The following is a 24,292-nucleotide window of genomic DNA, read 5'->3' as shown; positions in this document are numbered from 1 at the left end:
ATACCTGCCACTTTCTTGAAACATCTGCTTCCGTCAGATAGGTTGCCGTTACAGCTGTTACAGTAAACACTTTACATGATAGTCAATGCACATGAAATAAATCCAACATCCATAAGTTAAATGATTTTATGACATGCTTTTATAAAGCTTCTCTATTCTTTCCTTATACGACCTCTTAAACTGAAAAATATTTGTACAGCTCTTCTCTTCCACTGCCAAAGAATTCCACATTCTGACACTAACAACATAAAATACACATTTGCTTTACATTAGTCCGAACCCTTTGCTGTTTAAAATTAAACCTCCTTCTATGTTCTTCATCCTGTGATACTAAAACAATAATCTCTGCTAATTTGCAGGCAAAAGACCATTTCTTGCTCTAACCACAATCACTATTAGTTGTAGTTGTAGTATAAGTAGTAGTACAATGTTGCCTATAAAGGCAGAACAGGGTTGCAGTGATAGAAGCATAATTATCAGTATTATTTATTTATTTAAACAAAACAAAAAAATCCTCCAGAAACAAAGATACAATCTGACCTGTTAAATAGACGCCGCCGTCTTGGAAGGGGATAAACCACAGAGACCATGTAAACAACACCACAGTAGTCTACATGAATTATGGAGAATTTATTACCGCTACAAAAACTGAATCAGCATTAATATTTATTCATTCATTCATTCATTTAATATAATTATTATTTTACACATATGATGTTTGTTCATGTAAAACATAATTTTAGGAGCCAAGAAAGTCATGGTTTGTGGTAAAGGTGGTGACGAACCATCCTGTGTTAAACTTCTTTATGGGCTGCATTTGTTGTTGCACATTATACACATCACGAACAGCACAATGGCCACTTCCTTGGAATATTTAACTTCTATCTACAACAGCGATATGAAAATCACTACACGTCTGGTCATGTTGAAGCTGCAAAGACATCATCAGACTCTAAACAGATCATGGACAAAGACGGTTATGATGATGTCACCTCCATGACTTTTAACTGTGTAGTTTTTATATTTGCATATTTTCACAGACTGAAAGTTTAAAAACAATCTGTGACTTTATTTACTTGCCTTATTATCTGATAAATGGCATAAGTCAAACAGGATCCACATTTGTGTCTTACCACTGACTGTACTTTATTTTTGTTTTTCCCAGAAATAAAATTCCAATGGGCCATGATTGGAAGCAGAACTTCTACTCTCTATTATCAATTCCAGATCACTGCCGTGGTAAAGAACTGCAAATTTTATACAGTATCAGTCAGACATGAGGGTTTTTTTCTAACAAGGCTATATTCAGAAGTGTAGAAAGTCATAAGAACTGTAGAAAACCCCCTCAAACTCACTGTCCTCACATCTCACACTGTTTTCAAGCAAAACCTGCAACACATTTTAGTTGACTGTTGCACCCGTTGAGTGTTTTTGCTCACATGTCTCACTGTTATTGTTGTAATGGACTTATTTTTTTAACTGTCTGTTTCTGTAATTGTATAACCTTGTTTTTGCTTGTGCCCCCCCCCCCCCCTCCCCCCCCCCCACCACACACCCGACCCCCCTACCCCTCAAGGAGCCATTGCTCTTTGATCAGGCTGCATTGTAAATAAGAATCTGTTCTTAATTGCTTGCCTGGGCAAATAAAGGTCTAAATAAATAAATAAATAAATAAATAGATAGATAGATAGATAGATAGATAGATAGATAGATAGATAGATAGATAGATAGATAAATAAGAGTTATTTATAAATTAAATATAGAATAGAATAAAATAATAATAGAAGAGTCTTTTTTATATTTCCTGTTTACTCTTAATGTTTCTGCCTGTCTTTTTGCACTTTGTTTTTTGTATTTTGGCGGCTGTTAATATTGCAATTACCCCACAGTGGGATCAATCTTATCTTCTATCTTATCTATCATCTTATCTTATCTTATCTTCTTATCTTATCTATCTTATCTTAAATAATCAGCAGTGATGGACATTTTCTAAGAGTGGTTGATAGTGTAAAGAATAGGCTCCATAGAAGGACATTATATGACCAGGTTTTTGACTGACAGGCTTCACTGTACAGATGGCAGAAGTGAAATCATGGCACTGAGGTTACCGTTGTCTCAAATTAGCTCAGAGGTGGACGACCTTAGTTTTATGTATCACGCTGCATGTCATGCTGATACACAGGCAGCTTTTTGTGGAACACAAAAATTCCAAAGGATCTTTTTTGGCTTGTCGGCCGGTGACTGAACAGCCTTTGCTCTATTGTCTGTCTTCTTTAGCACAAGAGCCAAAAGAATTAAAAGTCACCTTGCAACCCAAATTTATATCGTGAGTTCTTATAATGTCTTCACTATCAAAGCAATGAATGGGAGGTCATGTTAACCACAGAAACAAACCATCAGAACTAATGGACACATAAAATAAGCCCAATATATGCACAAATACACGGCTGATTGAATTTTACACTACCAAAACAGTGTCTGAAAGTGTTGTTTTCATCTAATTTTTTAACTCTTTTCTTCTATTTTTATTAATGAAAAAAACACAGACACAGTTTCAGATATGATCTTCCTATATTTCATTTGACTAAGTTTTGGAAAGAGCTCCATCATACACCTCAGTGCTTTAAGGCTTCTTTGTAAAGCTAATACTCTAATGAATATGATAATGACATAGTTTTAACCCTTGTCTATGTGTCAACACAATACAACACTAAATACCGTTTCAATTTCTTCCACCGTATTTTGCAGCTAGATGCAGAACAGAGACCTGCTGCAAGATCTCACAAGTATTGACAGGGATCAGACAGAGTCAACTGACTCCATTTTAATGATGCAAACAAAACTGGGTTAAATGTTTATTTAGGAGAGTAGAATTAGTCATAATCTGAGCTCATGTTCAGTCCTCCCACTGGAATGAATGGGAACGGCTTGGGCTGCACGTCACGGCTCCTGCGACGCCCACGTGACACTGACACAGGAAGTTGAACCGCCTTGTTTTCCTGAACCATCTCTGGCTCAAAGTGGAGGGTTTTCAAGTCAATGCAGAGTCAGACTACAGAGAAATGGGACAAAAGCTGGCAGACCATGGCCTCTATTCACATCATTATCATGATAAAGGCCACTGGATTCAGAGTAACCTTTGTTTCTTTTCTTTTATAGAATAGAATAGAATAGAAGATAGAATAGAATAGAATAGAATAGAAGAATAGAATAGAATAGAATGAAGGATGGTGGCAACTTCAGCACATGACACTGAATGACACACATCAACCATAAAACCCCTACACATTGGTTATTACTAAAATTACAAGATTCAAACATTTTATTGTCAATTCACTGGATACACAGGATGTAGAGAACTGAGGTACTGTTTCTCTCTCACCTTATTAAATGCCATGCGCTTTAAAAAAAAAAAGAAGAAGACGAAGAAAGATTTAGCATATTTTGCTTTATTTACTCTTTAATTCTACCATGAGTACATTTTTCCCATATTATTATTATTATTATTATTATTAATAATAATAATAATAATAATAATAATAATAATAATAATAATAATAATAACCAACATTCCAATGGATGTTTATTTGTATGGTTATTGCAGGATGACATCTGTCCTTTTACTTCACAAAAACATGGATGCACTGTGTCCTATCATTTCTATTCTGTTCTGGTACAGGTCCATCTCAAAAAATGAGAATATCAGGAAACAGTTCAATATTTTTTTGTCACTCATTTCAGAAAGTCAAACCCATACATTATATAGACTCAGTAGACATAGAGTGATATATTTAAGCCTTATTTCTTCAAACTTGATGTTAATGTCTTCCAGATAATGAAAACCCAAAATTCAGTGTCTCAGAAAATTAGAATATTCCATAAAATCATTTAAAAAGAGATTTTTTTCAACATAAATGTCAGTGTTGTGTTCAGTCTGTTCATTAGTCTGAACTCAGCTGCTCAGCCTGTGGACCTGCTCAGCCCTAACCCTAACCCTAGCCCTGTGGACCTGCTCAGCCCTAACCCTAACCCTGTGGACCTGCTCAGGTGGAATGTTAGTCCAGGTTGGTCTGATGGTGTCCTTCAGCTCTTCTGTCATTGGTGGATCTGCTGTCTCTGGTCTGCCTCTGGACAGTCCTCCACAGATTCTCTCTGGGGTTCAGGTCAGCTCAGTTTTCTGCTCCATCAGTCCCAGTAACACCAGGGTCATGGTACCAGCTTTGGTTCCTTGGACAGTGCGGGCAGGAGCCAAGTCCTGCTGGAAAATTAAATCAGCATCTGCAGAAAGTTTAAAGTCAGCAGAAGGAAGCAGGAAGTGTTGTAAAATGTCCTGGTAGATGGGGGTGGACTGTGGACCTCAGAAAACACACTGGAGCAACACCAGCAGATGATGATAATAATAATAATAATAATATAATAATAATAATAATAATAATAATAAATAATAATAATAAGAAGAATGGATTAGAGTCATATAGCGCTTTTCTATGAACGCATACTCAAAGCGTGTACAGTGGATCCATTATTCATTCACTGTCACATTCCCCCTCTGGTGGTGGTAAACTACATCTGTAGCCACAGCTGCCCTGGGGCAGACTGACAGAATCGTGGCTGCCAATTTGCACCTACGGCCCCTCCGACCACCACTGAACATTCACACACATTCATACACCAGTGTGAGTAGCAGCACTGGAGGCAAGGAGGCTGAAGTGTCTTGCCCAAGGACACAACGGCACATGGACAGAGCGGATGCCATGGCACAACAAACCAGCACTGACTGTGGAAACTTCCCACTGGACTTCAGCGTGGTTCTGTTCCTCTCTCTTCCTCCAGACTCTGGGACCTGGATTTCCAAATGACATGAAAAAGGACTTTGACCTGAACAGAGGACTGTGGACTGTCCACAGTCTGTACTGGTTTGGTCTGCCATGGCATCTGCTGGGTTGGTCCAGTGTGACACACTTTTATTTACCAAATATGCTTTACATTATTGTTTGCTTCCCGGACATTTCGTTTCTTCTTTCTCTTTTTCTTCTTCAATTCAATATGTCATATTATTACATCCTATATTTAATGTACTGAATTATTACATTGGAGCTGTAAAAAGGAAAGTTTGCTTGAGCTTTCTAGTTTGTGTACATTCTGTGCTTCCATGTAAAAAAAAACAAAACAGTACTTTTTGTTTTTCTATGCTAATATTATATCATAGCTAATAATATGATGCAAGCTTTTGTAAACATACATTTTAAATACATAAATGAATCTATAATAAATACATAAATAAATAATTTTTCCCCCAAAATTTGTGTCGCAATATATTAATGATTAGACCAACGAAACCTTAAAAACATAAAAATACAATAAATTAATAAAAGTAACAATATAAAAACATGATGAATGAATGAATGAATTACAGCCCGACTGATATAATATTTTTGGGTCTGATACCGATATTGGGGAAAAAAAAAAAGCCAAATCCGATATGTCAGCTGATATATGAAATAAAAACAGTGATATCTACAGGATAAAATAATCTTTTATTAGGCTGTATTCACGCCTGAAAAGTCCTTTGGTCAACTTATTTGATTTGGATCGAATGCGGACTTTATTTTTTAAATTTAGGTTGGATCGCATTCTCATTGCACTTTTTCCTAGTTGACCAAAATGCATAAACAGAAGCACGCATGTGACGAACTGTGCTGGCATTGGACAGAAAAGTTGGGGGCGGGGTGAATCGGAGACAGCCGGTGTTGGTGAAAACAAACGTGGAGGTCCTACGTACAGTTATCATTTTCAGAATCTGTATTCTATTTTTACAGACGCAAATGTATGAAAATAATGTGACCTGTCTAGAACAGCTGATTGGAGCCAGTATTCATAATATGGACATTTGACCACATGTCCATGAGACATTCAGTGTCCTCATTGGTCCCCGTTTGTCCTGGGCTCATGGCTCTGACAACCTGTGAACCTGGGCTCCTTCCATCCGCTACGGTGGCTCATCAAGGACAAAAAGGCTCATGGTTCGTTGGTTTGTTTGTGCTGGAGGACGGTTCTATTCACAACAGAACTGAACCAGCCCAGAGTCTGTTTGGAAGCTTGTTTGTTGTTTGTCTGATTTGAATCAGAGTTCGGATGTTTGTATTTACACCTAAAAAAAGTCCGGACTGTCCAGGTAAACAAACTCTGCTCTGTTTTAAATGAACCAAATGAAGTAGGTGTGAATCCACCCTAGATAATGGTGCACATATGGATAAACAGCTGCATCTTTGTTTATCTCACAAAGAATGTACACAACTTTAAAACATTGTACAATAATCTGATAGTAGTCTGATATCATACTGGTATGTGACCAGTGGAGAAACAGGGCTTCCAGATGTGGGAGTTTTTATGGCGGGGAGAAAAGATGGGAATCTATATTTAATCAAACTGTTTGGTAAATCAGTCTGTAAAATGTAAGTTACAATTAATCCAGTATAAATATCCAGTATTAATACCAGTATTAATTTACAGTATAAATATACAGTATTAATACCGGTGTTAATATACAGTATAAATATCCAGTATTAATACCAGTAATAATTTACAGTATAAATATACAGTATTAATACCGGTATTAATATACAGTATAAATATACATATTAATACCAGTATTAATATACAGTATACAGTATTAATACCAGTATTAATATACAGTATAAATACCAATATTAATATACTGTATAAATACCAGTATTAATATAGTCTAAATACCAGTATAAATATACTGTATTAATACACAGTACAAATACCAGTATTAATTTACAGAATAAATATACAGTATTAATACCAGTATTATATACAGTATACCAATATAATATACTGTATAAATACCAGTATTAATATACAATCTAAATACCAGTATAAATATACAGTATTAATACCAGTATTAATACAGTATAAATGCCAGTATTAATATACAGTCTAAGTATACAGTAAACCAGAATTAATTTACAGTATAAATACCAGTATAATATACAGTAGTAATACCAGTATTAATATACAGTATAAATTCCAGTATTAATATACAGTCTAACTATACAGCATTAATACCAGTATTAATTTACAGTCTAAATACCAGTATTATATATATATATATATAATATATATATATTATATATTATATATATAATATATAATACAGTACAAATATAAATACCCAGGCACACCTGCAGAATAAAATTGTGAGGTAAACAGGAAGTGCATGGGTCGGGGGTAGTGTGTTGGACTGTATTCCTCTAAGTGTGTGTTCAGCACAGACACACAGGAGCAGAGCGCCAGATGCCCTACACAGCAAAAAAAAAGTTAATGCATCGGTTACATATTGGTCGATGTTGATTAATCACTGATACGCTACTATCGGCCCGACTAATCGGTCGGGCTCTAGGATCAACTGATGAATGATAAGTCCATGAATACCTTTTTTCAAATTTATTGGACTATGATTCTTTTTTTTTTTTCCAACTTAAACCTATAATGTGACTAAAACATTTTTAGAGAATTAAAAAATAGCCTTTCTATCAGACCATTTCATTTTATTTATATTCTATACAGAATGTACTGATCAAATCACAAACAACACCAGTACGGTAACATTATTTTATAATGAATAAACTTGGATAATGTTTCACTACCCTGAAAAAGACATTTCATCACTTTTCCGTGAAAGGGAAGTGAACTCTGTACTTTCCTGATGTTCTCGGTGATCCCTGAACGCACCACTGTAGGTGTCTTAGTAGCTGCCTGAGAGAAAATCCGCAAATGTCAGCAGCGGCGTCGTTTCTGTCCTTCAATGCTGGACTTCCTCACATGCCAAGTTTGTGCGTGTCAGAGCCGGAGTCTGCTCGGTGTCCGTATTTGAATGCTGCTGTTAGATCCGTGTCTTTGTTCGGTGTTTTCCCGGTGTGAAGTGCGGACATGGAGTGTCGTGTGTTGTCCATTCAGAGTCATGTTGTCAGGGGATACGTGGGGAACAAGTCTGCAACATTTCCTCTGCAGGTAAAATCTGGAGCTTATTCAGGCTTATTGGGTTAGCGTATGGGGCACGGGGTATGGGGTATGAGTATGGGGAAGGGGTATGGGTATGGGTATGGGAATGGGGTATGGGTATGGGTATGTATGTAGGTATGGGTATGGGTGTAGAGTATGGGGTATGGGTATGGGTATGTATGGTATGTGTATGGGAATGGGGTATGGGTATGGGGTATGGGTATAGGTATGGGGTATGGGAATGGGGTATGGGTATAGGTATGGGGTATGGGTTTAGGTATGGGTATGGGGTATGAGTATGGGGTATGGGAATGGGAATGGGTATGGGTATGGGTATGGGTATGGGTATGGGTATAGGTATGGGGTATGAGTATGGGGTCTGGGTATGGGGTATGGGTATGGGGTATGGGTATAGGTATGGGGTATGGGTATAGGTATGGGGTATAAGTATGGGTATGGGTATAGGTATGGGGTATGAGTATGGGGTATGGGTATAGGTATGGGGTATGGGAATGGGGTATGGTATAGGTATGGGGTATGGGGTATGGGTATAGGTATGGGTATGGGTATGAGTATTGGTATCTTCTTCAAAGCTGTGTTAAAATGATGACATCGTTTGAGAGAATCCCTGAAAACATCCCATATAACCGTGACCCCCTGGTTTGTAAGAGGAGTCTTGAATGGATTCTTCATCCTCTGCACAGACATAAGTAATACCAAACACATGGGATACTCAGTATTTACACAGTATGTTGTGTTTTCCTGTTTGTTTTTCATGTAATTTATCTCCTAGTCAGAGGATTGTTTCCCTTGATTTTATAAGTCATCCATTTTCTGTGGATATTCAGGGAACATTGTGTGCATGAAGTGCTATCCAACACATTCTAAAACTGAAGGTTATTTGAATCCATTGTCATAAAGTCCCGTAATGCATGGTAAAGGGTAGCACAACCAAACAGACAAGTTAAAACATTATTCCATCATGCTGTTGTTCTTTAGATTTCCTTTTTACTTCTGCAATAACAAATACAAATATAAACTTTGAAACTCAGGTTTACATTTGATCTCATCCTGTCTGCACTTTACCCACTTTATTCAGACATTTAATGTTTTTTAATTATACAGTTGTTCTTATTGTTTATGTATTTTTAACTTTATTTTCTTAGGTTTCTTGGGTTGTATAAAAGTACACTTTTACCCTCTGGGGACAAATAAAGTTTTGTACATTGAACTGAATGCACTTTATTTCAGGTCATTGTTGTCTTTCTGAGCCCCTGTTCTGTGGTTTCTGTTTCAGGTCCTGGGCTTTGAAGTGGACTCCATCAACTCTGTGCAGTTCTCCAACCACACAGGTCAGCTGAGCGCTTTCATATTCAACTGTAGGCTTTGAAAGGGTTGACTCTGACAGCATTTCCATGGTTAAATGGACGGTCCGCTCTGCATCAGCTCCATGTCCTTTCACACACATCCACAGCTGGGCCTAGTTTGCGCTGTAAGACGACCCATGTTTCGTAACAGTCATAAATCAGCTTCAGAGAAGGTTCATTGAGTAATGCCCACATTCATGGCTTTGTCGGCCTTTAGAAATGCACAATACAGAAAAGACACAGTTTCAGTTCACGGAGGAAGTACTTAGTGTTCATGTAATGGTTTTGATTTGCATGAGGACGCCAGTAAGAACAGATGAACTGAGTGAATATGTTAGTTTGTATGTTTAGTATGTATATACATACACATATACATATACATGTGTAGAATGTATGTTTGCACTTTGCTCCCCCAGAGGTGGTGGGATGGACTCTGTAACTGAGTCAGTAAAATACAGCAGTTATGGGGGTCAGCAGGGTCCAGGGCTTCGGTCTCATACTGTGATCATTAAAGCAGCACTATCATTTAACACAGACTTTTTGGTTTTTCTGCTTTAACTCATATAAAGGACTGGACTTGAATTGTTGCTTTTTTTAGTCTGTTATAATAATTGTTATTAAGGGATTGTAAACCATTTGTTTGTCAGTTTTAAGTAGCATGAAGTTAATAAGTTCATAATTTAATGTCCGGGGTTCCCCTGCTGCAGTCCAGCATCCCTTTGAAACATAAATTAACATACAGTAGGTTTATCATAGACTGGTTAATTGGTTCAGATGATTAACTACTAATAACAAATCTAACCAACCATCAGTATCAGTAGATGTTATTAGTTCACATGAATGCTCTTGACTGTAGATATTGACTGTGAGAGGAAATTACTGTCAAAAGTCGTCTCAGCTTGGGTTTTTTACACACATGCATTTATACACATTTTTTAAATCTGGTTTCTAATCAAGTCAAATATATTTTCATGTCAAAGGTGCATAATGTGCTTTCATTGTGAAGAGTCAACAGGATGACGCATAATAAAGTATAGAATACAAAAGCAAAGACACTATACATTATAAATTAGAATGATTAAAAAAACAGACCTGCATAAAAAAAAACTGGATAATTCAACTGTAAGATGCAAAATAAAGAGTGTTTAGTATAATGAAGGTGCATTTATGTTATGCACCGACTGCAAACCCATAAAACATTTTGGCTAACAACCCATGTTTCTGTTTCTTTATTTTGTTTTGTTGTTGTTTACCTCCCTTAACAAAGAAAACTTCACTTCTGATGTAATAATTATTTTTAATTTCTTCGTCATGTTATCTTTCAATGCACACATTCAAACATACACATTTGTGAAAAACCTCTAATACAACAAGACGGACAATATTTGCCACTAACATCGGTGAAAACACATCTTATATTCTTAAGCCGATAGTGGCAGAAAACAACAAATACTGGCGTACGCTCCGTATATCGGTGCATCAGTAATGGAAATAACAGCAGAAGATGAATCAGTTGTTTGTTTTTCCATGCTCCAAAATACTGCTCTGTAAAAGTCCGCCACCTGCTCTGTAGTTTCAAAGCTTGTCAGTCATCAAGAGATACACTTAAGTATTATGCAGCAGAACACATTACAAATGAAGAAGTGCAGCATTGTGCTCGTACTCGTCTTCTTCCTCTTACATGTGTCCAGGTGGTGTGTGTGTGTGTGTGTGTGTGTGTGTGTGTGGGTGGGGAAGGGGGCTAGACAGCCCCCCCCCCCCACCCACCCACACACACACACAGCCCTTCCCACCTGCTGTTCCAGGTGAACCCTGAGGCATTCCCAGACCACAGACCCTCCCCCCCTGTGGACAGGGGGCTGCTCAGGTACTCCTTCCAGGGCCAGTTTTTGTCCCAGTCCGGCCCTGCGTGGAACAATGAAGATTTCTGTCAGACATTCATCTGCTTCATTTGACACTTGTTTGAACCCCTGCAGAGATCATAGGATTATAATCAGAGTTCCATGGGGCAAAGTATGTGAAGAATGTGTTTTCACCACAGGGGAAGGAGACGTTTACACAGAAACTACCTGAAACTTCTTCTCCTCCACCCATACAGACTCACTGCTACTTCTGTGGCACTTCTAAAATACTGAACTTTTCTTAAGTGCTTTATCACCATTTATTAATATTATTCTCTGTATTTTTGCCTTTTTTCAGTGTAAATCCTGTATTTTTCTTATATTTAATTCATTGATCATGTAGACATTCATTAAAGCTCAGATTAAAGTTAAAGGTCATTATATAAAAACAGATCAACTGAATAAACAGTGTCTTTTTCAGTCCAGTCTGTCATGAACTGAACATAAACCCAGTGTGTCCATCCACTGGCACTGATCCAACTGCATGGATTTGACTGGAGAATCAATGTTGGAGAATGACGGTGTTTCCAGGGTAACTACAGAGTGTATGAGCGTCCAAATATGGTCATATCTGATGACCATGAAAAGATGAAGAACTGTATTTGACACCAATTATTGACATTGATTGATAGGATTAAACAGTTTAGATCAGTAGATGGATTAGGTTAAAGGTGGACATTTGGGTCTTTAAGGGTTAAAGGTGGACGTTTGGGTCTGTAAGGGTTAAAGGTGGACGTTTGGGTCTTTAAGGTTTAAGGGGAACGTTTGGGTCTTTCAGGGTTAAAGGTGGACGTTTGGGTCTTTAAGGGTTAAAGGTGGACGTTTAGGTCTGTAAGGTTTAAAGGTGGACGTTTGGGTCTGTAAGGGTTAAAGGAGGACGTTTGGGTCTGTAAGGGTTAAAGGTGGACGTTTGGGTCTGTAAGGGTTAAAGGAGGACGTTTGGGTCTTTAAGGGTTAAAGGTGGACGTTTAGGTCTGTAAGGGTTAAATGTGGATGTTTGGGTCTGTAAGGGTTAAAGGTGGACGTTTGGGTCTGTAAGGGTTAAAGGAGACGTTTGGGTCTTTAAGGGTTAAAGGTGGATGTTTGGTCTTGGGTCTTTATGGTTAAAGTTGGACGTTTGGGTCTGTAAGGGTTAAAGGTGGATGTTTGGGTCTGTAAGGGTTAAAGGTGGATGTTGGGGTCTTTATGGGTTAAGGCGGACATTTGGGTCTTGAAGGGTGAAAGGCGGACGTTTGGGTCTTTATGGGTTAAAGGCGGACGTTTGGGTCTTTATGGGTTAAAGGTGGACGTTTGGGTCTTGAAGGGTTAAAGGCGGACGTTTGGGTCTTTATGGGTTAAAGGCGGACGTTTGGGTCTTTATGGGTTAAAGGCGGACGTTTGGGTCTTTATGGGTTAAAGGCGGACATTTGGGTCTTGAAGGGTGAAAGGCGGACGTTTGGGTCTTTATGGGTTAAAGGCGGACGTTTGGGTCTTTGGGTTAAAGGTGGACGTTTGGGTCTTGAAGGTTAAAGACGGACGTTTGGGTCTTTAGGGTTAAAGGTGGACATTTGGGTCTTGAAAGGTTAAGGTGGACGTTTGGGTCTTGAAGAGTTCAAGGCAGACGTTTGGGTCTTTATGGGTTAAAGGTGGATGTTGGGGTCTTTCAGGGTTAAGGTGGACGTTTGGGTCTTTAAGGGTTAAAGGCGGACGTTTGGGTCTTTATGGGTTAAAGGCGGACATTTGGGTCTGTAAGGGTTAAAAGCGGACGTTTGGGTCTTTATGGTTGAAGGCGGACGTTTGGGTCTTTATGGGTTAATGGTGGAAGTTTGGGTCTGTAAGGGTTAAAGGTGGACGTTTGGGTCTTGAAGGGTTAAAGGCGGACGTTTGGGTCTTTAAGGGTTAAGGCGGACGTTTGGGTCTTGAGGGGTTAAAGGTGGACGTTTGGGTCTTTATGGGTTAAAGGCGGACATTTGGGTCTTTATGGGTTAAAGGCAGATGTTTGGGTCTTTATGGGTTATAGGTGGACGTTTGGGTCTGTAAGGGTTAAAGGTGGATGTTTGGGTCTTTATGGGTTAAAGGTGGATGTTTGGGTCTTTAAGGGTTAAAGGTGGACATTTGGGTCTGTAAGGGTTAAAGGTGGATGTTTGGGTCTTTATGGGTTAAAGGCGACGTTTGGGTCTTTATGGGTTATAGGTGGACGTTTGGGTCTTGAAGGGTTAAAGGGACGTTTGGGTCTTTATGGGTTGAAGGCGGACATTTGGGTCTTTAAGGGTTAAAGGTGGATGTTTGGGTCTGTAAAGGTTAAAGGTGGACGTTTGGGTCTTTATGGGTTAAAGGTGGATGTTTGGGTCTTGAAGGTTTAAAGGTGGATGTTTGGGTCTTTATGGGTTATAGGTGGACGTTTGGGTCTTGAAGGGTTAAAGGTGGACGTTTGGGTCTGTAAGGGTTAAAGGTGGACGTTTGGGTCTTGAAGGTTTAAAGGTGGACGTTTTGGTCTTTATGGGTTAAAGACGGACGTTTGGGTCTTTAAGGGTTAAAGGTGGACGTTTGGGTCTTGAAGGTTTAAAGGTGGACGTTGGGTCTTTAAGGGTTAAAGTGACGTTTGGTCTGTAAGGGTTAAAGGTGGACGTTTGGGTCTGTAAGGGTTAAAGGTGGACGTTTGGGTCTTTAAGGGTTAAAGGTGGACGTTTGAGTCTGTAAGGGTTAAAGGTGGACTTTGGGTCTTTAAGGTTTAAAGGTGGACGTTTGGGTCTTGAAGGGTTCAAGGTGGAGACGTTTGGGTCTTAAGGGTTAAAGGTGGATGTTTGGGTCTGTAAGGGTTAAAGGTGGATGTTTGGGTCTTTATGGGTTAAAGTGGATGTTTGGGTCTTGAAGGGTTAAAGGTGGACGTTTGGGTCTCTAAGGGTTAAAGGTGGACGTTTGGGTCTTGAAGGTTTAAAGGTGGACGTTTGGTCTTTATGGTTTAAAGGTGGACGTTTGGGTCTTTATGGGTATAGGTGGACGTTTGGGTCTTGAAGGGTTAAAGGCGGACGTTTGGGTCTTTAAGGGTTAAAGGTGGACGTTTGGGTCTTTTAAGGGTTAAAACAGGTTCAGTGTGATGATTGGATGCATTACTCTGTAACTGTGTGGGTTTGTGTCAACAGTATTATAAACACTTGTCCCCTCAGACAGGACTTGTAGTTCACCTGGGCTTTGCTTGGAGCTTCGGTGCAGGAGGTTAGGGTTTGGAACAGGAACAGGCTCAGGGTTGGACATAGAGGAGCATGTGAAAGACCGATGTGTCCGTTTGTGTGTCCCATCATTTGCAGTCAGAGCAGCGTTTGAAGGTTTATGCCAGTTTATTAAGGGTGAAACGGGCACAAAGGAAGGGAGGAGCTGGTGGCGCAGATACAGGGATCCCATTCAGAGAGCGTGGAGGCCCCATTTGGCACCGGAGTGGAGCTCAGCTGAGGGCGGGGGGGGGGGGGGGTCCACTTCAAGGAGGGAAGGACAGGATTGGATTTGTTGCGTTTTAGGTCACCCCACAGCAGGGCCAACACAATATGGCACTGGTTTTCCTGAGTTTACAGTTGTGAAAGTGTGTGTCCTGATAGTCCACACCTGTAAACTGGAAACATCCTGATCCTTCATGTCAGTGTGTGTGTTTAAAACTGTCCTGATATTCCACACCGTAAACTGGAAACATCCTGATCCTTCATGTCAGTGTGTGTTTAAAACTGTCCTGATAGCCACACCTGTAAACTGGAAACATCCTGATCCTTCATGTCAGTGGTGCCTGTTTAAAACTGTCCTGATAGTCCACACCTGTAAACTGGAAACATCCTGATACTTCATGTCAGTGTGCGTGTTTAAAACTGTCCTGATAGTCCACACCTGTAAACTGGAAACATCCTGATACTTCATGTCAGTGGTGTGTTTAAAACTGTCCTGATAGTCCACACCTGTAAACTGGAAACATCCTGATCCTTCATGTCAGTGTGTTGTGTTTAAAACGGTCCTGATAGTCCACACCTGTAAACTGGAAAACATCCTGAGCCTTCATGTCAGTGTGTGTTTAAAACTGTCCTGATAGTCCACACCTGTAAACTGGAAACATCCTGATCCTTCATAGTCAGTGTGCCTGTTTAAAACTGTCCTGATAGTCCACACCTGTAAACTGGAAACATCCTGATACTTCATGTCAGTGTGCCTGTTTAAAACTGTCCTGATAGTCCACACCTGTAAACTGGAAACATCCTGATACTTCATGTCAGTGTGCCTGTTTAAAACTGTCCTGATCCTTCATGTCAGTGTGTGTGTTTAAAACTGTCCTGATAGTCCACACCTGTAAACTGGAAACATCCTGATACTTCATGTCAGTGTGTTTGTTTAAAACTGTCCTGATAGTCCACACCTGTAACTGGAAACATCCTGATACTTCATGTCAGTGTGTGTGTTTAAAACTGTCCTGATAGTCCACACCTGTAAACTGGAAACATCCTGATACTTCATGTCAGTGTGTGGTCTAAACTCTGGGCTTTTGTCTTCCAGGATATGCCCACTGGAAGGGACAAGTACTGACAGCAGAGGAGCTCAACGTGCTCTATGAGGGAATCAAACTCAACAAAGTCAACCACTATGACTACATCCTGACAGGTGGGTGGAGTCCAGGGGTGTTCGGGGGGCCAACTCCTCCCACTATGATCTGAAATCGGCCGGACCAGGAAAATAATGACATAAACATGTAGAAATAATGACAAGTCCAAACACAAAACACTGAACCACATATAGGAAATGATTTATTATTATTATTCTTTAAACCTTTAAAATTATGACTTAGGCCATTATTTATACATATACACATACATATACACATACATGTACATATACACATACATATACACATACATGTACATATACACATACATATACACATACATGTACACATACATGTACATATACATGTACATATACACATACATATACACATACAGAAATATACACATACATATACATGTACATGTACATATACACATACATATACATGTACATGTACATATACACATACATATATATGTACATATACATATACACAAAGATATAGAAATACATATACACATACATGTACACACACACACCACACATATATATATAGATATATATATATAATTATATATATATTAATATATATATATATAGACACAGGGTGGGGAAGCAAAGTTTACAATATTTTGAGGCAGGGATTGAAAGACAGTGTATGACCAATTAGTTTATTGAAAGTCATGAGAATTTATTTGCCACAAGAAAATTTACATAATAGAAAATGTTTTTATTTTATGTGTCCTCCTTCTTTCTCAATAACTGCCTTCACACACTTCCTGAAACTTGCGCAAGTGTTTCCTCAAATATTCGGGTGACAACTTCTCCCATTCTTCTTTAATAGTATCTTTAAGAAAGTGGACATTGCTGTGTGATGTTCTATTGGTAGCATGTTCTAAAACGCCCCAAACAGCAGAATCCAGAGGGTTTAGATCTGGGCTAGAAGGCGGCCATAAACATGATTCCCAAAAATTGCTAAAGTTGGATTTGTTGCTGTTGTCAACAAGTGTTTTGGTGTTCTTGTGTAAGATTTTAACTTCAAATCCTATTTTACTGCATTTCTAACGGTCTTGTTGTCTACCTCAAGTTCAATTGCCATTTTTCTCATGGATTTGGTTGGATCCTTTAGGATTTTGGATTTGAGAGCTTTGATAAAAGTTTTGGTACGTTTTTGTTGCTTCCTCCACTTCCAGACTTTCTGGTAATAGTTTTTGCTCATAGTCATTCTCTTTTCCATTATAAACAGTCTTTATGGACACTCCAACTATTTTTGAAATCTCCTTTGGTGTGACGAGTGCATTCAGCAAATCACACACTCTTTGACGTTTGCTTTCCTGATCACTCATATGGGCAAAAGTTTCTGAAAAGGTATCTGGATAATAGTGTTAGGTATGATTATGACATCAATATATGTTTGGTTTCAAAACAACTGACGTAGTGCCTGCTGAGAAAAAACAACTAAATGTTCATTGTAAATTTTGCTTCCCCACCTGTACATATAGACAATATGACAATATGTAAATGGATTACATTGTGTTACGCTCTCCATTTGTGTTAGATTTCTATTTTTTTCTTCAACCACTTGTTTTTTTTCTTTCTTTTTTTCTTTCATCTTTTTACGTATTTGAAACCAAATGTTGAATTTGGCAAAAATCAAATTAATGATATTGTAAATACACACCCACTCCTCATATTCAGGCTGCAACATATTGAAAAAAAAAGTTAGAACAGGATGACTTTGAGACTAATATTGAGTTAAAATACTGTATTATGTGATGTGAAACAGGTGATTGTAATCATGGTGTACAAAAGCTGCTTTCAGGAAAAGTGTGGTCCTCCATGAGCAAAGGTAACTGAGGTCAGGAGATAAGAACCCTGTATTGTACATGATAGACTTAAAACATTGAATGTATTTCAGTGTATAAAGGGCATCGTCATCTCTGATCCCCTTGACAACACTGGAACCAGAACCATAATTCATCTAGACCTAATAGAACTGAACCTTCAAGAGCTTCAGTGCATATTTGGATCCAAACCTGAGGGAACTTTATGTATATTATTAATAAAATGGTGAAAAGCAACAAGAAAAAAGAAGAGAAGGGCAAGGCACAACAAAACAGAAGTGGAAAGTGTTGCAAGAAAGAAAACGTGCAATCGTTGCCTTTGATTCTGAGGTTTCTGGTGTCCAAACTGCAGCACTGACATGATTAATTTGATCTTCTCTTACCCTACCATGATGGTGACGGTGCATTTACACGACCAACAACAGCAGGATGTCTCCTTCTGCCAACTGAAAATGGGTTCTTTAAGTGGTAAACTGGACTAGTCAACTCATTTTGGATTTGGATTATTGGATGGAGGGACAACAAAATATACCTGACAGTCATTTTTTAAATTCACCCGCCAATAGGACTTGAACTGTTGTGAAGGCGCTGTGTCATCGTCTTCGTTGGCAGTTTCCTCAAACATCTTCTCTGACAAAACTTCTAGTTGGAGTCATTTCAAAATGTTCCTTTCCTTCTACTGGTCCATATGCTGATGGTTTAGAACATGTAAATTGTTCCAGATATCAGTCTAGTTCCTATTGATCACTGATAGAAGTCATATATCAGGGCTCTCAAACTCATTTCTTTCAGGGGCCACATTCAGCCCGATTTGATCTGCAGTGGGCCGGACCAGTCAAATAATAGCATAATAGCCTATAAATATGACAACTCCAAATTTTTGTCTTTGTTTTAGTGCTAAAAAAACCCAATAAAATTATGAAAATCTTCCTTTTATAATCTATCAAAAAAGAGTGAATAACCTGAAAAAACTGAAATTTAAATTAAAAAACTTAAGAAAATTTAGTGCAATTTTAACAATATTATGCCTCAACTTATCATTTCTGCATGTGCATTATGGATCAGATCTACAATGACACTAAACACCGAGGAACAGGCAGAAAATAGTGAAAATTGTGCTTAATTTTCTTTAGATATTTCTGGTTGTTCATATTTATTCAGGTTATCCATATTTTATTGTTACAGGATAGTTTGAAAAAGTAAATATTTTCATAATTTAATGTTTTTTTTTGCAGTAAAAAAAAGAAAAAAAGTTGTTGTCATTATTTATAGGCATAGTGTAATATTATTATTGTCACATCAAAGCAAGAAGAAAATATGGAGTCATTATTTTTGTAGGTTTTTATGCTAATATTTGACTGTAGATCAGATTGGTCTGTATGTGGAACCGCAACTAAAATGAGTTCCACAGCCTGGACTGTGGAATTTTTGCACTTTGCAATTCATCCCTCGGGCCAGGTTGGAACCTTTGGTGGGACGCATTTGGGCCCCAGGACACATGTTTGAGACCCCTGTCATATATGGACTGTGATTGGATGAGTTGAATTTTCCTCCAGTGAAAGTCCCGCCCACTTCTATTGTTAGATTGATCTGCATCCAGACCACAGGACTGGAACATAGAGAAAGGAACCTGATGACCTCACACATTCAACTGGGGATTGATGCACATAGAACAGGACAACTTCACACATTCAACTGGGGATTGATATGCATAGAACCTGATGACCTCGCACATTCAACCTGGGATTGACCCACGTAGAACAGGACAACCTCGCACATTCAACTGGGGATTGATCCACATAGAACCTGACGACCTCACACATTCAACTGGGGATTGATCCGCATAGAACCAAACGACCTCGCACATTCAACTGGGGATTGAGCCGCATAGAACCAAATGAACCTGGCACATTCAACTGGGGTATTGATCCGCATAGAACAGGAAGACCTGGCACATTCAACTGGGGATTGATCTACATAGAACTGGACAACCTCGCACATTCAACTGGGGATTGATCTACATAGAACTGGACAGCCTCGCACATTCAACTGGGGATTGATCCGCATAGAACAGGACGCTGGCATTCAGGAACACTGGGACAGTTTTTTTTTTCACTTTGCTTTCACTGTATTTTCTTGCACAGGGTACAGCAGAGACACATCTTTCTTGGAGATGGTGGTCGATATAATTCAGGAGCTGAAGAAGGCCAACCCCAGTTTGGTTTACGGTGAGCGCAGGAAGTCCATTTCACCTAAAAATGAAGTAACTTTCCTGAATGTAGTTGTTCTTTCCAGGCTTTTAACTTGAGTTTCTGTTTGACAGTGTGCGACCCCGTTATGGGAGACCATGGTGCTATGGTAAGAATCACCTTGTGGGATGATCTATACCAGGGGTGTCAAAAATACGGCCTGCGGACCAAAACCGGCCCACGGGATGAATTTACAAAGTGCAAAAATTATCCAGAAGACATTGACAGTCAAGGGTGTCACTGAGTCATGACAAGTTATTTTGATCATAAAGTTAAATGCTATAGTTTTCAGTTCCAGATGCCTTTTACTAAATGTTTTGTGTATTTGTAGATCCACTGTGATCTGTAAATTTTAATGTACATGTGTAAATGATAAACTGAGGCAGAATATTGTTAAAATTTCATTTGTTTTTCTTGAGAAATTTCAGGTTGATGGATTCATGTTTTGGGAAAGAGTAGTTTGGAAACATAAACATTTTCATACTGCAATTAAAATTTTTAGCACTAAAACAAATAGAAAAATTTGGAGTTGTCATTATTTAAAAGTTATAGTGATATTATTTGACTGGTCCAGCTCGTTTGATGGTGAATTGGACTGTATGTGGCCCCTGAACTAAAATGAGTCTGACATCCATGAGCGATCCAGTCCTCATCAACTTCACTGTTTTTTCCCCAGACTGGTGTATCTGCTGGTCGAAAAATACATTTTATTTTCTTGGTTAAATAAAGGTTAAAGAAGTCCTATATACACTATATGAACAAAAGTATTTGGACATAATTTTCTTTCTTATCTAACCATCTACTGTCATCACATCTGACTGAGGAAGAAAAATCTACCATTAAACTATAGTGAAATATTGATGTTTATCATCTATATGGACATAAATATGTGGACACATCATGTCTCCAGCTGTCAGATGTCCTGTCCATGAGGATCAGACACAGAAACATCAATATTAATAATCAATAGGATATTTATCCTATAATATAAAACTCTGTTCTGACATAAGTCAGTATTGTTCTGGATCCCAGACCCTGTTTAGAAAAGAAACACCTGAATTCAGTGCGTCCACAGACTTTTGTCCATATATTGTATTTCATCTGATTCAGATCTGCTTAAGTTTCATATCAGTAAATGTCCTGGTGGCTCTAAACCAGGGGTGCCCAATCCTGGTCCTCGAGAGCTACTATCCTGCATGTTTTAGATGTTTCCCTCTTCTAACACACCTGCCAATCATTATCAGGCTTCTACAGAGCTTGATGATAGGCTTATCATTTCAGTCAGGTGTGTTGGAAGAGGGATACATCTAAAACATGCAGGATAGTAGATCTCGAGGACCAGGATTGGGCACCCCTGCTCTAAACCATACTTCTGTGAATAAATGTGTATTTGCGGCCTGTTTCCAGTACGTCCCAGAGGACCTGCTGCCGGTCTACAGGGACAGAGTTGTGCCTTTGGCTGATATCCTCACCCCCAACCAGTTTGAAGCAGAGTGAGTGCTGCACCCATAACCCTGAACCACTAAACTCCATGCATGTGCTGTGTCTAGGGTTCGTCTGTGATTGACAGCTGTCTGTCGTCCCATAGACTTTAACTGGGAGGAAAATCACGACAGAGGAAGATGCTGTAGAGGTGAGTAATTACATGTGTCTCTCTGAAGTAAAACACTGAAGTCAAATGTCTGCTGTTGTGTCCAGGTGATGGACTTGCTTCATCAAATGGGTCCAGAGACCGTGGTCCTGACCAGCACAGACCTGCCTTCAAAACACGGGGACCAGTTCTTGGTGGCCCTTGGAAGCCAAAAAACAGGTAAATACAGCAGTGAGAAAATCTGTAATAGTACTAAAAAGCCCAGTGTTAATCCTCCTGTTGGAGCTATTCTTAGATTTACAGAGAACAATGACCCTGGTGGAACCTTGTACAGTGTTTCATTTCTTTTATGTCATCCTCTCACTTCTCCATGAACTTCCTATCACATGTTTAGGACCTCTCAAGGTCTAGGTCTTTACCATTAAGGTCAGGAGATAAAATTTATCAATCAGTAAAAGCTTGAGATTTAAAAAAAAAGCTACATGTAATATTTCTACCTTCAAATATTTTTTAAAAAATCACCTGAAGTTATCATTAGTGTGTGGATTATAGAGCTGTGAAGTTCAGCCAAAAATGCCAATGAATTTGATTTAGAGATAGGAACTGAATACACCGACAGGCTGGTGGAGTCATGTGACCACTAGAGGGAGTAGTGAGTCAGTCTGCTGGTCTACCATGAGGAGGAAAACTAACACCACAGGGCCTGTGAACAAAGCATCAGGAAGTGACCAGATGGGATGAGAACCATGAAGAAACAAGTTTTAGAGTCAAATAAAGTGATCATCAAATGTTGAATCCCTGTAGTTGTTTTCTCCACTGGACTCCGTTTGAAATGAACAGATGCAGTTGGATGGAAAATGACAGAGTTTCTAATACACAGGTGAGTTTGACTCTGAGGCTGATGAAGGTACACACTTATTATGGGATGTTCTTATCTTTGCTAAGTTTTCGTTTGTTGATCCGTGGTTCAGACTAAACTGTGACAGTTCTGACCTTGTTTGTTGGATTCAAACAGATCTTTAGTTCAGTTATTGACAACACAAACCAACAGAAAACAAGGATTGATGATTTATTGTGGCTGTTTTAGACTAAAAACACAGCTAAGCTAACAGAGCTATAATGTAAACTATTAGCTGTCAAAATAAGCAGCTATGACTTTTAGCTTGACCAAGAAAACTTGATGATACCATTAAACAGATGTGTGTAAACAATGACTTTTGTTCTTTATTCACTGGGTGGTTCAGTCTGTGGACACAGGGTTGATTCACTGGTGATTTTGGTCCTAAGTGTGTTCACTTATATTGTTTCCCCCTGCTGGTGAGAGGTCAGTTTGATTGAATAGGATATTCTGATTTATAGAGCTGTAAATGTCATCTCACATGGTTCGGGATGTATTGAAACCGTAGATGAACAGTCTTCTTTCTGTCCACTGTAGTGAAACCAGATGGGACCAATGCCACTCAGAAAATCTGCATGGACATCCCCAAAGTGGACGCTGTGTTTGTGGGCACTGGAGACCTGTTTGCTGCCATGCTGTTAGCCTGGACTCACCATCACCCCCGAGACTTAAAGGTCTGCGTCCGGGATCCGGTCTACAATCTGAGCACCACTGTGATCAAACCCAGCGTGTTGTTATGAATGCTTGAAAAGAATAACTCCAGCTCAGTGTAATCCTCTGATTCCCACAGGCCGCCTGTGAAAGGACTGTCTCAGTCATGCACCACGTCATTAAGAGGACCATTAATTATGCCAATGGTGGGTTGTGTGTGAATTTGTTTGGTTCTGGTAATGTGGTCTTCAAATTGGAATGGAGCACTTTTGTTCTGCACTGTTTGCCACCATCTGTTTGTAATACTTTATTTATGACCTCAGCTATATTACATCAACCACTAATAAACATTATTACAGTAGTTAGACACCCTTAGTAGTATTTCAGATACTTGACAGTAGCATTCTCCATAGATTACAGTACTCTAAATGGCTGTTATTGCCATGCAATTGATTATTATTTTTAGGCCACATGATGATGAACGGTCTCCACAGAATTCCCATTTGATTGACTGAATATGTAGTGTAATGAAGTCCAAACGACTCATTTTCCATCCTGGTCTCTGTTTCAGAGATGGCTGGCCCTGGGAAAAGACCCAGCCCTGCACAGCTGGAGCTGAGGATGGTTCAGAGTAAGGCTGACATCGAGAATCCTGCCATAGTCGTGGAAGCTCGAGTTTTACACCAGTCCTCCCACTGACGGCGCATTTGTCAACACTCACATCATGTCGGTACAAAACTGTAGGAAACTCACCGGATATGTAGGATCTTCACGTCAAAGACTTTCCCATGTGTTTGCCTTATAGAACCTCTGAATGAGTACAAGTGTATTTGATGAGGTGGATGGGCAGTATTTCATGTATCTGCACCCAAACACAAGGGGATCACTGCCATCTGTATCTGTGATGTGGCCTGTGTAGACGTCATCTGCCCATCGGTCTAAACAACACGATTAGGAATTAGATCAACTATGCTGTAGGTCAACAAAAACCCTACCTTACTGCTATTAGAATAACTTCGTACTATGATAAACTCATCTTTAATCTGAGTAGATGATTTGTAAAACCATGCATGACCAAGTCTCTACTTGTTTTGACTGAGGGAGCACAAATAACATGTACTTGACAGTATTTTGTTCACAAGGTCACATTATAAGTACATCAGTACTGAAATATGATCAATTTGAAAAGAATAAGACAAGAAGAAG

The 24,292-nt window shown here is 39.1% G+C and overlaps 1 pseudogene; it reads left to right on the top strand.

The window, feature by feature from the left end:
• The first annotated feature begins 7,771 nt into the window (after nucleotides 1-7,771).
• On the top strand, nucleotides 7,772-24,121 carry LOC115415878 (pyridoxal kinase-like; annotated as a pseudogene).
• Nucleotides 24,122-24,292: the final 171 nt, after the last annotated feature.

This window comes from Sphaeramia orbicularis, unplaced genomic scaffold (genome assembly GCF_902148855.1).
Source record: "Sphaeramia orbicularis unplaced genomic scaffold, fSphaOr1.1, whole genome shotgun sequence".
Classification (NCBI taxonomy): domain Eukaryota; kingdom Metazoa; phylum Chordata; class Actinopteri; order Kurtiformes; family Apogonidae; genus Sphaeramia; species Sphaeramia orbicularis.
This window is presented reverse-complemented; position numbering and strand designations above follow the sequence as displayed.